The sequence below is a fragment of the Pinus tabuliformis genome, chromosome 2_2 (genome assembly GCF_031772625.1).
Source record: "Pinus tabuliformis cultivar Carrire ecotype Pingquan chromosome 2_2, CPIR1, whole genome shotgun sequence".
In the NCBI taxonomy this organism is placed as follows: domain Eukaryota; kingdom Viridiplantae; phylum Streptophyta; class Pinopsida; order Pinales; family Pinaceae; genus Pinus; species Pinus tabuliformis.
Window position 1 is genome coordinate 234479729 of NC_142300.1, and position 22498 is coordinate 234502226.

At 36.7% G+C, this 22498-nt stretch overlaps 1 pseudogene; it reads left to right on the top strand.

Moving 5' to 3' along the window:
* The first annotated feature begins 3777 nt into the window (after nt 1-3777).
* On the top strand, nt 3778-4818 carry LOC149192172 (uncharacterized; annotated as a pseudogene).
* Nucleotides 4819-22498: the final 17680 nt, after the last annotated feature.

Genomic DNA, 22498 nt, shown 5'->3' on the forward strand with positions numbered 1-22498 from the left:
GGAGACTCTGTTCGAGAGGGGAGAAGAGAATGATAAATAATGCGCAAGGCAAGAACGTTTTTTGTTGGATTGTTGTGAGCATTGTTTGCATTGGTCTCTCGGTTATTGGTCGAGAGTGGAGGCAATGGGCATCAAATGTTGAACATTAGGTGGAAATGAAGGAAACTCTAGATTCCCAGTAGTGATAGAGGCAAAATCCTTCGAGCGCTCACCCTTGAGCTTTGATATCTGGCTAGGGGGTGACAATACGAGTGATATTGGCTACGTCTCATCTATGATTGGGTGTAAAAATAAAGTCCCTATCTCAGTTTCTAGAACCAGCAATAAAAGTTAAGCATTACTCTCTCTCTATATTCCATTGTGTTGCTCAAATGTATGCCTATTCAAAATCAAATGCATAGTCCATTAACAATATGGTTTTTTGCTTGCTAATATTGAATAATATTTTTTTATTTTGTTTGTTGATGTAAAAATAATACCCTCATGACCCTCTACACTCTTGCTTATGCACCTAGTACGTTGGCACATTCTTTTACCAGTAATGACGATAGTTACTTTACCAGTATTCCTTGGGGTTATATCTAAATGAACCGAGTGCTTGTAATGTCGAGGTTAAATATGCATGAATAGAGAATTTCCTAGTCACATGGATCCCTAAAACACACACACACACACACATATTCTATATAAAATTGATTTCGATTGCATCCCATGTGTTCTCCATGAGAGCATACATCCCTCAACCTCTTCAGGCTGAAGATTCTTCATCTGTTTTGGGGAAAAACACCTATTTCCTATAAGATTTTTGCCATAACCATCCCCTATTCTATGTTTTATTTAAATTCATGGAAAAGAACTAATAATATGTCTTGTCAAAATAATAATATTTATGTCTACGTGCTAATTGGGATCTTAATAGAGTTTTCAATGGAATTAATTTCATGTTCTCAGGCATGTATACAAAATAATATCCATGGTTCCATTTTCTTTCCCCTCTTTATCTCTCTCAAATTTGTGTCAATTTCAATGGGTTTTGCATCTCAAAGCATGTAGAATTTTCATGGGGGTTTTTGTTCCTAATGATTATTGGGTTACAGTATGGTGTGTTTTTTATTATTGGTGTTGGTAAATTTTTGAAGCTCATTTTTTAAGTGTCATTATTACATTTCCATCATTTTGTTCTATTGTCTTCTAAACGTTTAGAAAAAATAGGTGGTTAGCCTCTTGGTGTTTTATATGGTTATGATGCGGGTCTTTGTTTTGACCTGGTTTTGATTTTTAGCTAGCGAAGATTAGGGCTCAAATGAAGGGAAGTCAATGTTTCAGCTAACTGGTGATAAGCTTTTAATCACAGTTTTCCTACTTACAATTTTTCCCATAAAAAAATGGTTCGCATATTTTATATTACTAATTCATTCGGTTGTTAATAATAGAAATGACTCATGTAATTAGCGTTAGTTCCTTTGATGAAAATATAGTATTAATCATAAATCCATAATGATTATAGAGCTAAAGCATGGATAAAATCCCAATTTGTATAAAGGATCTAATTACAAGATGAAAATACTAACATTTGAGTTGTTGCTTCATGGATTCTTGATAGATAAATTATTTGTATGTGAGTTTATTTGATCTAGCTATGCATTATTTCTCTAGTCGTAGGCATTTCAAATGAGGGTTAAATGGTGTGTGCATTGTAAATGAGAGTCCCATTGCAAATAACAATTCTTTTGACCAGGTTGGCCAAGGTTTAAATCTCATGATATATTTTATGAGTTATATATTATGGGGTGTCATGTGGTGATCTTAAGAGATTATCAACATTTTTGCATAGTGTTATCTTGAATGGTACGAATCATGGATGCTCTCAACCATAGTGTAGAGATGCTCATGCTCTTTCTTTCTTTGCCAATAGATCAATAATTACAAGTGAGCAAAGTGATGTACATTGTAATATACATGTTAGACTTTATGATTCCAATGGCATACTTACTTAGGTTCATACCACACCACAGAGTATCTCACTATAGGGTGCATAAGGCTTACTCAAAGTTATGTATTGGGTGTCCTCAGGGTCCATTTAATCATTTATAGGAATGGGAGATTTTTTAGTCATGCAAAACCTTGGGATTGCAACATTTCAATATCCCAACCAACTATAATGATCATCTCATATCTTGCCTTATCATCTTCTTTATGTTCAAGCCTGAAGACATCCCTTAAGGACTTCCTTAAGCAAGAAAAATAAAACCGTCGTGAAATACCCAACACTTCAATCACAAAACATGCCCCCATACTCTCTAAAACCAACCTGCTAAAATTGTTATCCATTATTCCTCCCTTTTTCTATGCTACGATCTTTCCCTTACCTACAATACGACACTTTATTTGATTCATATGTTTATGGAATTTGAAGAAGGGAATTTGTAGTGGCCCAAGTTTCTTTGATTAGAAAAAATAAAAATAAAAATATACCTAAATTTTCATTTCCATTTGCAAAATTAATCACTGACTGGTTGGATTATGAAGCTTGTTCATGTTCATTAAATACCAACAATCTAGTATTATCACTTTGCATGAAAGATATGGCTGCATTGTGGAAACACACACATTTTCTCCATCAATGAGCTCTCTTAGGAAAATCATGGAATCTATTCCAATCTTATTAGGAATCTTTGAATTACATGAGTATATTATAGTATGAATTTCCCTAGGAGCCTTTCTTCAATCTGATATTCACCAAGCATGTTGAGATCTCCTCATGGTGACTTGTACACAATCATGGTTGTTAATCTTTATGCTCTGGTAATTGTGGTTGTTGTTCTATGTTCTCTGTGTTTTGAAGCATTCCTTCACTAGTATACTTGAACAATTCATCAAAATAAGTGGGCCCATATCTCTTGAAAAAACTTAAACAGAGAAGGGAGAGCCAATGATAGACCATAACATTGCATCAAAACAAATGAGCTTGCTACTTTTCAAAACAATTTAACAAGAAGGAGGGTGATGGCAGTGATATTAAAGTGTGCATCTACCAAACATCACTTATATCAACCTTTGAGTTGAGAGGTTATTTGACTGGCATTGTTGGGATGAATTACACACAAGAATAGTAACACCATTTAGAAGAGTAGAGTCTACTCACCAAAACTTGTAATGATTTGGATAAGTAATTGATCATAAAAGGACTAACTCATAAATCCTTTAAACTAGGCCTTTTGAAATGACCATATCAAATCATCAAAATTTAATAAGCATGAATGAAAAAGAGAACATTCTATTGGGTATTTTGAATTGATCCAATTATAATATTCTATGGTCACTCTCAGGGTGAAAGCAATCACAAATCATTCTCAACAAATGTGTCTATCAGTTTTTGTATGAAAGTTAGATTAGCAGTGGATGAATGAAGTGAGTGGGGTCTAGGAATTAGCCTCACATGCTTTTAAATGCTTTCATATACCTTTATGGAGGTCATATAGTGAGTCCTTCTGGTTTTCTCTGGAACTAGCACTGGAAGATTAGTGTGTTTTTCTTTGTGGTGTATGTGAAAAGGGTATAAGGTTGGGCTTTGAGGTTTTGATGCCTTGTACTACAAGTTATGTAAGATTGGGTACTATATAAATATTTGAGATAATTTAGATTACTAAAAAACTAGATTTTTTTGTGTATAAAGAGTTGATTTTTTGCATCTAGAATTTAAGGTTTGAGCTGAGTGGACTACAATATTATGTTGTAGTCTCATGAGGTGATGGAAAAATAAATATTCATTGTCAGATGATGGATGTTGCTTTGAAAAAATCACTTAAAGAGATGAATTCATTTGGTGTTGAGGAAGATCTGGAACTGAATGAAGTGGAGGAAAATATGTCCTTGCTTTCTCTGACCAATAGAATTACCAGTAGTACCGATGATATTTCTGTGGACTTGACTGGTTTCTTCTCTGATGATGATGATGATTATGGCCATGAAGAACTTAGCTATGGGAATATGACAGATGATGCAGAAGAAGGTGTGGGTGATAAATTGGAGTGTTTCAAAAGTGGGTCTGATTCTAATGAGGTTGTGAGTAATGCTAACAGGCTTTTGAGGAGGAGGAATCTCAATGGGTCACGTAAGAAATCCTCCAATGAGGAGGCATTTTTTATCTCAGGGTACAACTACAAGTCCCCACTCTCTGATCTAAATAAGCCTCTCAGCAAGCCAATCGATATAGTCTATGGAGATGCAGATCAGTGCAGAGATTTCAGTCAATTTAAGAAAAGTAGAAGCAGAAGAAGCCTATACAGGTCTAGTAGAGAAGACTGGCGTGAGAAGGCTTGGGAAAGGAAAAGAGATCAAGCTCTATCAGAGGAATTGTCTTGTGATTATAATTATTTAAGTGATTTTCAATCCTCTAAGACAACTTCTAGCTCAACTAAAAAACAGGCCAGAGTTGATTTTCCTTATTCAACTTTAAGACGTACTTATAGTACTCCCAGATCTAGAAATCTTACAAATGTGGACTTATATGTGTTGAAAGGGTGTCTAGATCTGGGATTCAATTTCAACTATGAAGAAATTCCTAAGCTTTCAAATACCTTGCTAGTCTTGGGGTTATGTTATGCAATCGGCCAACAGTTTCATGGTTACCACCATCAGAAATCATCTCCTGTGTCTACACTTAATAACATGGATTCTCCAAACAATGAGGGCTATGTAAAATCTCCTATTTCCAATTGGAAAATCTCCATCCCAAGAGAACATCCCCAACAAGTGAAGGAATGATTGAAAGTTTTGGCTCAAATTGTAGCATCTATTGTTCATCTTTTCAGTTGATATCCAGAAAATGAAAGCAAAATCTCTATATGAGGATTGATCTGTGAGAGCTTATGTCATATTTTTTTGTAGAGCGATGAAGTCTGGAGAGTTTGTATTTCATAGATATATCTATGGTGATGCTAGAAAACTATTATCAGGAGATGCTAATGATCTGATGAGTATTATGATATTGGTGTTAGTACAAGCTATCAAAACCCATATCTATCGACCTCAAATATGGGTGAAAGGAAACTTATCTGAGCCAAAAAAAAAAAATTCACCCCATTCTCATAACCACACATTGGAATATGGGTGGCATAGTAACTACCCTTGGTCAATAAGGGGGTGTGTTACCAGGATAATACAACCTTCCATATGATGGAAATATTTGAGATCTTCTTGTCGAGAGACTAGAGCCAATCCTCAAGAGTGTTGGGATAAATATATTTCCTAAGGGCAATAGTAGTCCAAAGGTTGTCTCTGGAGAGAAGCCTCCACCCAAGTTTGGTTGCTAATTCCTATGTAAAAGAGTGAAGATTCTTCAATCCCCAACCTCCCCAACCCTTGGGTAAAGTAATTTTGTCCCATCTAACCCATGGAAATACCCTTCCTTCTTTATTCCCCTTTAGTAAAAATTGATTGCATTATTTCTGAATAGAATTCAATACAACGACAGGGATCCAGGACAAAGACATCAAAAATACCAGAATTGCTTCCAACACATATTTTACAAGAACGCGTCTAACTACTCTGGATAACCATCTGAATCATCAGTCTTTTGTCCTCTTTTCAATCTTAGCTATAAGCCAGAGCTATTTTTTCTTCTAGTAGTCATTTTTGAAACCTTGGATATTTCATTCCTTCAACAAAGTTTATGGATTTGAAAGGAAAAATAGTTTGGCATTGATCTCTTCATCACCTGACAACCCAGTAGGGATAAAGAATATTTATGGATATTTACTAGCATACCGATGGAATTTTGAAAAAGTATCAGCACTTCCTTCAGTGTAGCAAGGTCTCTTCTAGATCAATTACAAAAAAGTAGCACACCATCCATGAACAAAAGGTGAGTAATTGACAAATCTTCAGCCCTACCCCACTGATATCACCCCTTCTTTGAGCCTCCTAGATCAATCTGCTCAATCTTTCAACAACCAATAGAAATAAATGGGGAGGTAAAGGACAAAACTACCTCAATCCCCTTTACACATTAAAGAAAGCTAAAGTAGAACCATTAATAAGAACATCAAATAACATAGAATATAGACAATGGATCACCCAATTGATGAATGGAACTTCAAACCCCAGATGTGTGAGTAATAATCTAAAGTAACACCAAATAACATTATCAGATAAATTTGATAGATCAAGCTTGATTACCAAGCCTTTTCTTCTTAGTATAAAGACTATGTAGCCCTTCCTGAGCAACCCCTATAGCTTTGTGAACCTGACAATCCTCCAAGAATGAAAATTTCTCTTTAGAGACATTTTTAGAAAGAATTGGCTTCATTCTATTTTCAATTATCTTAGCAATAGTTTTATAAATGTAATTGCATATGATATAGGTCTAAAATCATCAAAGACCGAGGACCATCAACTTTAGAGATGAGGGTTATAAAAATGGAATTGAATGCTACATAGATCCTCCTTGATTGTCGAGAATCCTTAATGACCCTAAGATTATCATTTCCCAGAAGTTCATAAAACCTAAAGAAAAACTCCACTAACCTTCCATCAGAGTCAAGGCTCCTATCGTTTTGGAAACTATGTAACAACTTTGGCAATTCAAATTATGAATGGGCTCCATGAAAAATTGATTATCCTCCTCCTCAGTGAAATGGGTAAAAACTTGAGCCAACTGAATAATTTTTGCAATCAATTCTTCCTAGGGGGCCTTTAAAATAATTCTAAAGTGGTTCATCCCAGACTAGACGATTCTACAAAATTAGAGACCCTTCCCCCTATTATAGACATTTTTGTGCCTTACAGCTCCAAGCATGAAATTTCCATAAACCAAGGGCTCCTAAGTCCCTAAAAGTGTTGTTCTAACCCCTAAAGGAACAAGGTCAACAAATTACAGCTTCTCCCAGAAGTTCTCCACCAGAAACTGCTCAGAATAAGTCAAAACAGGATCATTTCAACTGCTCCACTAGCTAGGTGCGTTGCGTAGCACCTAAATACACTAGCTAGGTGCGTTGCAATGCACCTAAATGCACTATGAGGGTGCGTTGGGCGAGAAATGACAAATGGCAGAGTCATTCCGCGAGGTGGAGAGACAATGGAAGCTTCCAGAATCTTCTCCTATGACACTTGCCTCACTGAATTCGACCAAGGATGAGTAAGAGGCCTTCAGTCTCCAAGTGGAAGCAAGAACTGACAGAGAGAAGACACTAATAAAATCACAAGCTGACTCATCCTCCTTACATACATCTATATATGGATCCCTCATCCCAGAGATCCAAAGGCTGGAATTTTGCACATTGTAAGGAATTGTTGTTGGTTTTGAGACAAACATCAAAGAATTGGGTGATCTATGCTTTGTTGGAGGTAAAGAGGGGCTTCTTTGCTGGGAGGTTGATGCTGGGTCAGGAATCATCGGTTGTAACTCCTCCTGGATCTTCTTGTTTATCAAAAAAAACTATTTGAGTCTTTCCTCCATGCTTTTGTATCATTGATGCTTGTTACATTTGTATGGTTAACTTAAATCCGATCCTAAGTTATTTATGAATATAGATCCATGTCTTTGTATAGTGTTCTTCTTCTGTGATCTTACAGGTACTTGGTGAAGTTGGGCAAGTAAGGGAGCAGGTAGCTGGAAGCTGTCAAAGAAGAGAGGAATTGGATCAAAGGATTAGCGCAAGACACAGGTCGGTTCTTTCTATTCCTCTCTATCTATAGTTCATAAAGGAAATACAAAAGTAGTTTTCTCTGTTTGTTTCTAAGGCAGCTGTGACACCTTAGTGGGATAGAGCAGTTCTAAATAGACACTTTTCCCGGTAACAAAATGGCGACTCCGCTGGGGACGATTGTCTAATTAGTTTGTTTGTGTATCTCTTTGTTGTTTGTTTCATAAACTTATAAGTAGCATTCGAACTGCATTTGCCATAACAAATGCAAAGTAGACATCTGCTGCTTCAATCCATTCACTGGATTTGTTTATGATTTGAACAGTTGATTCACAAATGATCTGATTGCCCTTGTGATAGATCTTAGACCCTCCTTAGATCTACCCCTAATTGTGCATTACTGATTTCTTTTACTCGGCCAAAAACCAAAGACTAAACTGCAAACTGTGACCCAGAACCCGGACAAATTCTTGTTTCTGGCCCAGCACAGGCACTGTGAAGAGATCCTGCATTTCAACGCACTTCCCGAAAGAGCAACCTGCGCTGCAATGCAGTTTCTCTGTGTTACAAGTGCGCTGATCAGCCTAGCCCTATGCAGCTGAGGTTCTTGTGCTTCATTCTTTCCAGTTTTGTCTCTGAATTTTGCAGCCTGTGATCAGTATATGTCTGTTTAAAACCCCTTTTCCTTACTGATATTCCGCCTCATTTGTACAAAAGAACTGTAGATGTTTTTGTGTGTTTGTTGAGTCTTTTACAGTTTTCCATTGCAAAAGTAGAATAATCGTACTGTTGTCCTTTGATTTAGATCTGTCGCAAGTGTCGATTTCGATCATAGGAGAAAGTTTGATTGCTGTTGATGGTCGATTATACTTTTACTATTGCCTTTGGTCTGAATTTGTAATTTTCTAGTGTCAAAAACGAGTATTCATTTCAAAATCGTAAAGTGTCATAATCGTCTTTATCTTTTGATTTCGAAAAGAAGCTTGTGTGTGTTTGTCGCTTGAAAGCAAATTCAGATTTGTACATCAACTTTCTTTTTAGCATCAATATTAAGAAAGTCGAAAACAAATACATGCATGTGCATTTGCATATTGACAGTCTGTTTGGCTTGATTTAGGAAGTGCATTTACAGTGTGCTCTTTGCTCTTTGTGAAAAGATTGTGTCTTTCTTTTCCCCTAGTAGCTAGGATTTTCATTGCAGAAAAGAGATAAAAGTTTGTTTATCATCTTTAGATTGCATTTTAGGAATTACATCTACATCTCGTGGTGAACCCAAAAGGCAAACTTCATAAGAAAGATCAACTTAAAATAAATTCAATGAATCTAACAACGCTTTGGAACTTAACGCACAACATTTAGAGGTCTAGGCTAGATACGTATTCCGGCGTCGTAAAGCCTGGTAACTGTTGTCCTCACTGATGGTTGGATGATTCCTCCACTTTGAGACGATAAGTGCCAGTACGGACTTGTGCTCCGACGTACCGTCGAGTATATTTTGGGAGACCCCTATAGGCTTAAATCCTTTATCCATAGGAAGCCGTGTCTGCCGCCTTATCGATCGTAATGCACTGAACACAGCATTCGGGAAGATTGACTGTCGTACCGTAAAAAGTATTCTGCAGTTTTGCGATTGGTTTGGTACTCCCTCTACCTAGACCTCCAGAGCAGTCCCTTTCGTTCCTTTTCAGACTCCTTAACGGAAAAGGTCCATTTGAGCACTTGTCACTTCAGGCTCATTAAAAATCGAAGGAGACTAGAGTCATCTTTTGTTTTTTCTCGACTCTTAAAAAGTGAAAAAACAAGTTGTGTCAAAGCGTATAAAAATTTATTTTAAACGGAATATTTATTACCCTTTCCTACGTTGATCTTGGGTTGAGAAAATGGAGTCTACCAACCAAGGAATTCCCCTTGGAGGAAATCCTAGTCCCTTCTCCTCTTGGGGAGATGTTGGTGCACCCCATATGGCCACATTGTCGCTTCCAGGGCTGAAAATTGGTTTGCCTGTATGGCTCTTCTCAACCTCTGTCGTTCAGAACACCATTATTCCTAAACAATCGAATCAGCAATTAGACGAGTCCAGAGTTGCCCACCAGCCTTCTACTTCCTCTAATTCTTCTTCTCCTCCTTCCTCTTCGCTTGATGGGGCTAGTAAAGCCAAAAGTCAAGTTCCTAAGGAGAAGAAGGAAAAGAAGAAGAAAGAGAAGAAGAAGAAGGAGCCAAAGGCGAATGGGGGAAAATGAGTGTCGTCTTACGAAAATCCACACACTGCACCGACCAGGCCTAAATCGCCATGTGTTATTTGCAAAGGAGACCACTTTCGCAGAGATTTTCCTTGCATCCCTCGGATATTAAGGGACTGGTCTCCTAGATTGCACAACCCGGTGTCGTCAACCTCTGATGCTCATGTTGAAAGCACACCGTCGACTAGTGAAAGTGAAGCCCCATGACAAAAAGGAAAATATAGATTTCCTTGTAAACTGTGTGAAGGCGATCATGTTGTCCACCGTTATCCCTTCTTAGAGGAAGCTAAAAGAGTTTTGGATGATCGTCCAGTTTCACCGTTACGACTTCCTCCTGGATATAAAAAAATCTTGCCGAGTTCGTCACTAGTTGAAAATCCGGCTGGCCCGCTCAGGTGGTCGGCTGAAGCGCCTATCATTGAAGATAAACCATCTGGATCCATACCTGACGAAAGTCAAAAGGTCGAGGTGGCAGTTGACCCGGTCTTGCTTTCAGAGGTTTCATCTTCAGATGATACAGTCACTGAGGAGAACAAGGATGACACCGTCCAAATTCTCTTCATAAGCACAGACTCCAACGAACATGGGGGCAATTTACCCGTTCCTTTACCACAGGAAGGAAGTTCATCAGAGTCGTACCCGGCCGTCTATTCGGTCCCACCTCCAAGCAACCTAGTTGTCTCCTTCGACTGGAATCAACTAGGCAGACCCCATTTACCAGCAAGCATACCATTCCGAATTATCGTTCAAATATATAGAATGGTTATGGCTGGTACCATCATAGATGAAGGGGCTTCTGTGAGTATCCTTTCCTCAACTGCTTGGAAAGCGCTTGGTTCGCCATCGCTTTTGCCTGAGATGAGAAATCTGACAGGCTTTGATAAAGGAACCAGTCGACCTTTAGGGATCCTTACCGATGTGCCCATAACATTGAGAAGGAAAACAGTTCGCATGAACGTAATGGTAGTTCAAGGACCCCTAGATTACAATCTACTCCTTGGACGAGACTATATTTATTGCATGGGAGCCATTGTCTCCTCAGTCTTTAGAGTAATGTGTTTTCCGCACGAAGGAAGAGTGGTCAAGCTCGTGGACCAGCTTTCATTTCCCGGATCACGCATAGCAAATAGTCATGTACCATCCCTAAATGGTCTTTTCACACGAGAAATGTCTCAATCTCCAGTCCGTCCTCCCGATGAGCGCGAGTAATTCGGAGGGATATGACTGAAACCCATGGGGCATGCATCCGGGTCTGCTTCAGCAGGAAAAATTCAGGTATAGAGTAGGTTTCCGCGGGAGAATATGCCTAGTTTGTACCCCCGTCCGTGATTGGAAGAGGGGGTTATTCTAGTACAGGATTCTCTTGTCAAAAGTTATGTGAGTTGGCGAGCGCTGCCACTCACCTTTGTTTATCTCGGTAGACATCGCCGAAGAAGTGTTTTTTTTGCGCCGCAAATAGAACAATCTTTGGGTAACCTGTAAGAGGTAGGCCTCTCTCGGTAAAACAAATGTTTTGGCGGATAGAAGTAGAGGTAACCTTGAAACTCTGTTTTATACCTGGGGGCATGCAAATCTTTTGGAATGCAAGCGAAGAGCGACTATTTATTTTTTAAATTTTTAGGACCTCTAACCCTTTAAATCCGTAGGATTGGTCATTTCCTAACTTGCATAAAAAAAGGATGTGGGGCAAAACTCTAAAAATTTCCGTTTTATATGAGACATTCTTATCATACGACTGGATTAATTGAGCAGTGTTACCGCAAGGTTCAAGCTCGTTAAAAAATAAACCTGCACCGAGCAAATGTTTCCACCCGCGTTTAAGCTCGTTAAAAAATGAACTATTCCCCGGTAAATAACCACCGTGAATGTAGTACTTCAGCCATTAAAGCCTTGGTCGTGTTTGCACCGTCACCTCCACTTTTACATTGGCCGATCATTCACCTCCATTTGATTGTTTACCCATTTTGAGGAACAGCTGCGAAGAGTGATTTCACTAGCCATCCTTGTGACACTGCCGTGATTGGAAAATTCCAAACCTTACCTGGAATCAGCTGCTACCCATTTTATCACTCGTTCCTCAAAAGATGAGTCTTTTTTAAGCTCTTTTCAACTGACTCGTAAAATATGAAAAGATTGCCGAGCCATTGGCCTCTCCAGTTCGTTAAAGGGACAGGAAGTGCTATCCCTCCTCTAGATTTTAATCTTTTTGGACCTGAGGGATTATTACACAAAAAGATCGAGCGCTTGTTTTGTTCGGCTCGTTGAAACTATCGAAAATTCATCCCTTCTGTATTGTTTTATACTTTTTCGGACTTAAGGGATTAGATGACGAAAAAGGAATTTTGGAGTTACCTTTACGTACCTTTTCAGACTCTCTAAAAATGAAAAGGACCGAGTTATATTTGTCGTTAAACTCGTTAAAAATATTAATAGCGACAAACTTGTATTTAGACGAGAACGAGTTTCACTATCGCTAGGCTCGTTAAAACATAGCGATGGGTTTGCCCGAAGGGAAAATTATAGAACAAGCATATGTTATCCTCCTCAAGCTTGACAAAAATAAAGAGGTACTGGTTAGCAATGACTGGGGAAAAATTGGGAAGAAAACTCAAAGAATCTTTATTGGTAGCAAGTCGCTCTTGAACATGACACTTCCGCTCCGTGTCCGAGACGGGTTGGGTTGTTTCATTCACCGGTCACATCGCCATGGTCACATCATACCATCCACATTTGGGGTTAATGCTACCAATCCATCACATCAGTGTCACCGACATGTTCAAGAGAAGTCATCCAGAGAAGTCACCTGTGTCCCACCCACTACCATACATTATACTCCATTCTTTCATGACCGCCACCCTGAATCGTATATCATCAGATCATTTTCACCTCCATCAAAATCATTTGCTCTGTTCCGTGTCATTGATGTGGGATGCATTAAGGCCCTCCTGTGACGGATCACTTCTTGTCGACATCAGCTCATTATTCAAGAAGTTGGTCTAGGAACACCCCATTCAGTACTTTGAAGCTTGCATGCCTCAATGGCAAGTTTCTCACTTCCGGCGACAGGTTTACATCAATGGCCTTCGACCGAAAGATTTTGCGTGGTGTTCGACGCCAAGTCCTTTATTCACACCACGTGAATTGTACTGCAGTACCTTGAGGATCATTATCATTATCGGTGATTCCTCTCGCGCTTGTTAACAGTTTACATCATTGACTGGTAATCAAGCGATGTCTTTCCATGTTCAACTTCAAAACATTTCTCACATGGATCGACTTGTACTTCGAGTAAAGATCGGACGAGATTGAAGACCCCGGATCTAGTTTCATCCATCCGGGCTGCGATATATATTCAGGGAAATAAAGACATTAAAATGTACAGCATTGCAGCACAGATAATCATCCTACCAAAAGGATGATGGCTCTATCAGAATCATCAGTCTACAATCAGACGATTGTTTGTCCTATGTACATGAAAATGAATTTATAAAGCTGAGCATGGGAATGCCTGCCTCAGCTAGATCATGAAAACAGTATGAAGATAATGTATTGTATTGTATCTTATTACAGGTCTCCTCCCAGCATTGAAAGAACTTCGGATCCTCATAATAAAGCATTTCACCCGATTAACGGCCTCATACTTTAGGGGGCAACTGTTATAGACATTTTTGTGCCTTACAGCTCCAAGCATGAAATGTCCATAAACCAAGGGCTCCTAAGTCCCTAAAAGTGTTTTTCTAACCCCTAAAGGAACAAGGTCAACAAATTACAGCTTCTCCCAGAAGTTCTCCACCAGAAACTGCTCAGAATAAGTCAAAACAGGATCATTTCAGCTGCTCCACTGGCTAGGTGCGTTGCATAGCACCTAAATACACTAGCTAGGTGCATTGCAACACACCTAAATGCACTATGAGGGTGCGTTGGGCGAGAAATGACAAATGGCAGAGTCATTCCGCAAGGTGGAGAGACAATGGAAGCTTCCAGAATCTTCTCCTATGACACTTGCCTCACTGAATTCGACCAAGGATGAGTAAGAGGCCTTCAGTCTCCAAGTGGAAGCAAGAACTGATAGAGAGAAGAAACTAATCAAATCACAAGCTGACTCATCCTCCTTACATACATCTATATATGGATCCCTAATCCCAGAGATCCAAAGGCTGGAATTTTGCACATTGTAAGGAATTGCGTTGGTTTTGAGACAAACATCAAAGAATTGGGTGATCTATGCTTTGTTGGAGGTAAAGAGGGGCTTCTTTGCTGGGAGGTTGATGCTAGGTCAGGAATCATCGGTTGTAACTCCTCCTGGATCTTCTTGTTTATCAAATATTTGAGTCTTTCCTCCATGCTTTTGTATCATTGATGCTTGTTACATTTGTATGGTTAACTTAAATCTGATCCTAAGTTATTTATGAATATAGATCCAAGTCTTTGTATAGTGTTCTTCTTCTGTGATCTTACAGGTACTTGGTGAAGCTGGGCAAGTAAGGGAGCAAGTAGCTGGAAGCTGTCAAAGAAGAGAGGAATTGGATCAAAGGATTAGCGAAAGACACAGGTCGGTTCTTTCTATTCCTCTCTATCTATAGTTCATAAAGGAAATACAAAAGTAGTTTTCTCTGTTTGTTTCTAAGGCAGCTGTCACACCTTAGTGGGATAGAGCAGTTCTAAATAGACACTTTTCCCGGTAACACCCCCACCTGGAGAGTCCATATCCCATATAGTGTTCTAAACTTTTCTCATTTTGCGTAGTTCTGAAAAAATTTAGTATCGTCATCTCAATTTGAAGTGACATTACCTGGCTCTTTAGTTTCCATCTCTACTCTTTCTCACCTAAAATTCTTCTCCTTTCTGCTCCGAGGAACAGAATCCTTTATTTCATATCTTCAAAATTTTAACCCCCACCATCGAGCTCTTCCAATTGATTCAATTCCCCATCCACTAGTTTGAGTTTCATCTATTGGAAATTTCGTATTTCTAATGTAATTCAAATGTACTATTGATGTATTTATTATTTTCATTATTATTATTTTAGTTCTAGTCAAAGCATGTTCTTCATGCTTATATGGTCAATTAAGTCAAAAAGAAAATTTATTATGAGTCAAAGAAATGTCATTGAGTCAAAGTCTCATTTGGAATTTTTATAAGAAAAAGGAAACAATATTTTATTTGATTCAAAGAGTCAAAATGTCATCCACAAGACCAAGTCAGCCCTCCTTGGTCAAGTCGACCTAAAGAGGCAGTTATTAGACCTCCTGGACATGTATAAATACAAGGCATTTCGACCTCAATCATTCACTCACATATTCACATCGATATATGTGAAAGACGAAGAAGAAAACCAGTCGAAGTCAAAGGAGAAAGGGGACAATCAAGGAAGAGAGAATATGAGTTGATTTTTGTGCTAGTTCCATTCACATGTGTGAGCTTTCCTTAGGAATATTTTATGCCACTGCAGGACCAAAATTTCAGGAGATGGCCAACTTTTAGAGAAATCACTAGTGTTGACTTATATTGACTATGATTTGTTGAAGAAGGCTTGGAGGAGGGTTTACTTTGGAATTTGTGGCAATCTTTGTCTCAGGCCTTGGACATCTCACTTTGAAATTATTCTATAAGACGATGATTTCTTTGGTTTTCCCCCTTATGGGGTTTAACCTCGCTTGGAGCCTAATTTCTTGTGTCCTTTGTCTCTTTGTGATATTTATGTTTTGTACATTTTTGGTAATTACTTGATGAATTGAATATAAATTTAATAATAAGCCAACAAACATTCATAATAAATTATCAAGTTAAAAGAAATCAACTCTAATATACTAGCATCTTAATTTCTTAACATGGTATCAAAACTAAGGTGAAGGGAAGGCAGATTGAAGATCACGTCGTATTGGCTTACTTAAAGACTCCATTATAGTAGTTGTACTCGAAGAAATCATTATAGCACTTACATCTCGTTCTATCAAGATGAAAGAGCAAGACTTGAAGCAACAATCGTTACTCACTTTTGAAGAAGATCATTGTAGCAACTATCTCTCTCTTTTGACTTTATTGAAGTCTTTTGTTCTCACTCACTCATCAACACATCAATATTCTTGAAGACACTCTTACGGTAGCTTCTCTTCTTTTACAATTAAGTACTTCACTAGAATCTATGACTCATCCTCCCAATCAAATAGCATTGATCGAAAGCTGAAAAACATATCCAAGCTCAGTTAACCTGTGATATTTTTGTTGCACCACAAGACTGTGGGTGGGACCGAATTCAAGTAGATCATCTCTATAATTGAAAGATTGAGAGCTTTGTAGTTGATCCTTGTAGATTTGATGACGAATTTGGGTACTGCAATATGGAAACATTTCAAGCCTAATATTTTTAATAAGCACAATATCATCTCAAAGGTTAAACAAAGCCTGGAAAAGAAGCTATCTCATAGTCTCTCAAAGATTCAATTTCTAAAATCAATCCAAGTTATCTGAAAATTAGTATCTGAATTAAAGTTATACCTATCTCTGTGTAATATCCAAAATTCAATATAACATCTTAACACTAAAGAGGCACCTGATGCGAAGAAAAAGGCATCAGAACCTTTTGGGGAGGCATACGAACATCATGTTATTTAAAAACATTCAAAGCAAGTTTTATTTGTGACATATCTCTCAACAAGGTCAAAGTTCTATGTTACATATTACATGTGCAAAAATAGATATGAATCTATAGATAAATATACTAAAAGAGTCGAAGTTTGTGGTTAGAGGGTTGAAACTCTATACATTCTATGATAGAAAGCCACCTTTGTGAATGTAGGCCAGAAAAATCTATGTATAATCTCTGTAGTAAAAAAGTCGATTTATTGAAGCCCATTTATGTGCATAAAGACTACCATCTCTTTATAATTGTAGACTATCATTGGGTGGAAAAGCATGACAAAATTCAAAGACTAACCTAACATTTGGAGCAAGTTCTTATCCCTTTGAGAAGCATCAGTTTTCTTGTAGAAGAAGGCTATATGTAATTTACTTACATCTCTCATTTGAATTCAAAATGGTGACAAGGCCACTTGCTCAACATATATAACTAAATCTGAAGTAATCCATCTAGTACAAAGTATATTTTTGAGATATAACTAAACTATGTGAATTTTTATATCTATGACATATCTATTGAAAATATGGTGAGTCCTTGTGGCAAAACATCAATTGACATATGAAGCTCACTAAACAATGATTGCTGAAATGTGGCAACAAGAATATTCCAATTTAATTTTTCCTTGAATTAAATTGTGAATTAAAATCGAATTTAGTCTTAACAGCTACTTGGAAATAATTAATTAAGTTATTTTGACTTAATTAGTTGGAGAAATTCAAGTTAGAAGTCTTTCTGAAGTCATGCAAGAGTTATCCCTTAAATTTGTAGAGAATTTGAAGAATTTCTACATTGATAACCAAATCTACAAAGACAATAGACATTACAAAGAGATGATTAATTATCAAAGGAATGATTGAAGGATCTGGAGTTTTAAAACCATCATATTGCTTCAGTATTATGTTGAATTTCAAAGTCTACATCTCTGAAGTAAATAGTATTTTAACTAAAGAATTGAGAATTCCAAGTTTGTTGTGGCAGCTCTAAGAAATTTCCTTGGTTTGCATTGTATTTGAAGATCGAGATGTTGGGAGCTCTATGAAGAACTACGACATGAAATTTGAAGCTTATCCCTATGATACCAGTACATGAAGCAACTACTCTACCAATATTACCCTCTTATACATAAAAGAAAGAAGAACTACATCAATGAAGTCAAGGCAAAGCTAGCAACTCTAAGAAATTTATGTGTTTCATGCAATGGTTGAAGGTTTGAAACGCCTTTTTAGAAGAAAGTTAGTATATGACAATTGAAGATAAGTCAAAGGATTGGATCTTTTCAAGAAGAGATAAGGTAAGGTCAAAAGAGTTATGTATCATTCTTGTTCATTTTATAGTTGTCTTGCAAACTATTGTGTGTATAATGCTGACTTTTCTAGATCATGGTAAACTCACATGAGGAAAAAGTAAATGATCTTCTACTCCTTTGAAAATTAGTGTCATATTATGAAAAATATATTTGTATATATGTTAGAGTTTTTTGATATAACATTTTAAGCCTTTCCTAAGGACCAGGTTTTATGGTCAAGAAATGAATCTCTTGAATAGAAGGCTTGTCAAAAATGTCTCTAGGGTTTTGCAACTAACTTTTTGGTATTCTTGTAGAATTTGCAATTCTTATATGGTAAATGTAGAATCTAGGTTTTGTAAACCCTAGGAAAGGTTTGAATTAAGAAAACCCTAGGAAGTAAACCTTAACTAATCATTTTCGTTGTAAGAACAAGATCTATCTCTTGAAAAGTGACATGAATAACATCATGGTGTTCGAGGAAAAATGTTGGTGAACAGGTCCAAGATTAAGAGGGAGTTAACCCTCTTCAAAATATAAGTACTCTACATCTCCTTGATTACTATTATTGATATTGTCTTTATACTTTGCCAATTTTGTTCTTTCATAGTCTTCTAATAAAGTTTGTAGGTCAAAACGAGATCTATTTAAGCTTGATTAGCATATGGAAGAATTGGAAGAACATGGAAAAGAATGAAGATTAATGAGGAGAAACAAGAAGTGGATTAGAAGGCAACACAAAAGAATAATTTCACCTGCTGGAAAGAGGGAGCTCTGATTGGTTCAGGAACACATTGAATGGGTTGAAAACACTAATGATGATACTACTAATATCTGGAAATTGATATGATTTATTGGAAAAACATGAAGTTGAACTCTATTGCAATGCAAAGGAAGAAGATGTGAAGACTTATGAAGAAGTTTGTATCCATAAGATGTTTGATGAACTATTTGATGATAGGTTGGATTCAATATGTATATTTTCATAAAACCTGGAAGATTGAAGTGTTTTATAATTGAAGAGTATGATGCAGATAAGAGCCTAGAAGTTATAATAGATCTCCACAGAAGAATAGGTAGGCGATGCATTGATTAGTATTTTTTAAACAAGCTTAGGCTTGTGGTTATTTCTCCTTGTTTGATAGGGAGTGAGGATCCCCTCTCTAGTTGAACAGGAATGAGGGTGGACATTGTATTCTCCATGTGTTATGCACTATGGCCAGGGCTAATAGTCATAAGCCTATTGAAGGCACTATTAAGGAGAACGGTGGATTGGATAAGCATCTGGGACTGATATTCTTTGAGGATTTGTATATAAGATAAGAATAGTCCTGAGAACCAATATTCTTTGACGACGTGTATCCAAGATAATAATAGTCATGTGAGGACATACCTGGTGAACATCAGGATGGGGTATGTTCCTAGAGAGTTAGTGGTGTCCAAATTTATGCCTCGCAACATTGTGCTCTTATTTAGTGGAGATATAGAGCTTATTAGTCAAGGCCTTTCTATTTTTCACAATGCTAGTTATGAGGATGCTTATCCATTTTAATCCCTTATTATGGGAATATTTCAACTTGAGAGTATTATGTTGTGTCATTATGAATACCTCCCTAGTTAAGAGGTAGTGTTAGAAATGTAACTAGTGTTAGTTTTCATGATGTAATTAAAATGTACTATTGATGAAAATATTATATTCATTATTATTATTTTAATTCTAGTCAAAGCATGTTCTACATGCTTCTAGGGTCAATTGAGTCAAAATTAAAATTTATCATGAATCAAAGAAATGTAATTGAGTGAAAGCCCCATTTGGACTTGTTGTAAGAAAAAAGGAAAATTTATTTTATTTGAGTCGAAGAGACAAAATTTCATCAACAAGACTAAGTCGGCCCTTCTTGGTCATGTTGGCCTAAAGAGGCAGTTATTTGATGTCTTGGACATGTATAAATACAAGGCAATTCGACTTCAATCATTCACTCACTCATTCAAATCAATTTATGTGCAAGATGAAGAAAAAAACTAGAAAATTAAAAGGAGAGAGAGGATGGTAAAATAAGAGAAAAGACAAGTTTATTTATGCCCTAGTTCTATTCACATGTTTGATTTTTCTGGTGTAGATTTCGTGCTACTATAGGCCTGGAATTTCAGGGGCCAAAATTTCAGGAAATTGCCATATTTTAGATATTTGACCAACATTGACTTCTGTTGACTATGACTTGTTGGAGATGGCTTAGAGTATGGTTTACTAATGTCTTTGTGGTAATCTTGGTCTTGCGTCTTGGATATCTCAATTTGATCTAATTCTATAAGAAGAGGATTTCTTGGGTTTCCCCCTTGTGGGGTTTTGCCCTCACTTGGAGTCTAATTTCTTGTGTCCTTTGTCTCTTTGTAATATTCATGTTTTGTACATTTTTGGTAATTACTTGATGAAGGGAATATAAATTTAATAAGAATCCAACAAGCATTCACAAGTAATTATCAAGTTAAGAGAAATCAACCCTAATCTACTAGCATCTTTATTTCTCAACATGGTATCATAGTTAAGGTGAAGGGAAGGAATATTGAAGATTACATCTTATTGGCTTATTTAAAGAATCCATTACAACAGTTATACTTGAATATATCATTACAACAGTTACATCTCTTTCTATCCAGGTTAAGGAAGAAGACTTGAAGCAACAGTCGTTACTAACTTTTGAAGAAGATCATTGCAACAATTATCTCTCTTTTGAATTTATTGAAGGATTTTGTTCTCACTCACTCATCGACACATCAATATTCTTGAAGACACTCTCAGGACAACTTCTCTTCTTTTAAAATTAAGGACTTCAATAGACTCTATGTCTCCTCCTCCCAATCAAATACCATTGATAGAAATCTGAAACACATTAATGAGCTTAGTAAACCTGTGATATTTTTGTTGGACCAAAAGACTCTATATGGAACCAAATTTAGGTAGATCATCTCCTTAATTAAAACCTTTGTAGTTTATTCTTTTAGATTTGATGACGAATTTGGGTACTACAATATGGAAATATTTCAAGCCTAGTCTTTGAATAAGCAAAGTATCATCTCAAAGGTTAAACAAAGCCTGGAAAAAATCTCTCCCATAGTCTCTCCAAGATTCAATTTGTAAAAGAAATCCAAGTTCTCTAAAACTTATTATCAAAATTAAAGTTATATCTGTCTTTGTATAATATCCTAAAATCCAAACACTAGAGAGGCAACCTATTCAAAGAAAAAGGTATTTGAAACTTTTGTGGAGGCATGCAAACATCCTATTACTTAAAAACATTCAAAGAAAGTTTTATATGTGACCTATCTCTCAATAAGGTCGAACTTCTCTGCGACATATTACCTGTGCAAAAAGAGATTTGAATCTATAGATAAATATGTTAAAAGAGCAGAAGTTTGTGGTTAGAAAGCTAAAATTTTATACACTATGTGATAGAAAGTCATCTTTTTAAATGGACGCCGGAAAAAATTGTGTATAATATTTGTAGTAAAGAAGTTGATTTACTGAAGCCCATTTTCTAGGCATAAAGACTACCATCTTTGTATAATTGAAAACAATCATTAGGTGATAAAGCATGACATAATTTGAAGCCTAACCTAGCATTTAAAGAAATTTCTTGTCCCTTTGATAAGCATCAATTCGCTTGTATAAGAAGCCAAGACCACTTGCTCAACATAGACAACGAAATTTGAAGTAATCCATATAGTACAAAGTATATTTTGGAGATAAAACTAAAAAATGTGAAGTTTTATATATGTGACATATCTATTCAGAAGAGGTCAAGCCCCTATGGAAAAACATGAATTGACATATGAAGCTCACTTTGCATTGATAACCAAGTCTACAAAGACAGTAGACATTACAAAGAGATGATTCATTCTCAAAGGAAGAATTTAAGGATTTGCAGCGTTAAAACCATCATATTTCTCTAATATTCTATTGAATTTTGAAGTCTACATCTCTGAATAAAATAGTATTTTAACTGGAGAATGGAGAATTCCATGTTCGTTGATGCAGTTCTAATAAATTTCCTTGGCTCGTATTTTAGTTTGAAGATCGAGATGTTGGGAGCCCTATGAATAACAATGACATTACATTTGAAGCTTATCCCTATGACACCAGTACATGAAGCAGTCATGCACCAAATATTACCCTCTTATACATAAAAGAAAGAAGGACTACATCATTGAATTTGATATGTCTATGACTTCAAGGCAAAGCTACTAGCTCAAAGAAATTTATGTGGTTCGCGAAATGGTTGAAGGTTTGAAACACCTTGTTGGAAGAAATTTGGTACATGACATGTGAAGATAAGTCAAATGATCGGATATTCACAAGAAGTGATAAGGTAAGGTCAAAAGTGGTATGCATCATTCTTGTTCATTTAAAAGGTGGCTTGTAATCTATTGCGCATATAATGCTAAGTTTTCTAGATCATTGTGAACTCACACAAGGAAAAAGTAAACTATCTTATGATCCTTTGAAAATCAGTGTCATATTATGGAAAATATCTATGTACATATGTTAGAATTTAGTGATATAACATTTGAAGCCTTTTCCTAAGGACTAGGTTTTTATGGTCAATAAATTAAACATCTAGAATAGAAGGCTTGTCAATAATGCCTCTAGGGTTCCGAAACTAACTTATTGGTATGCTTGTAGAATTTG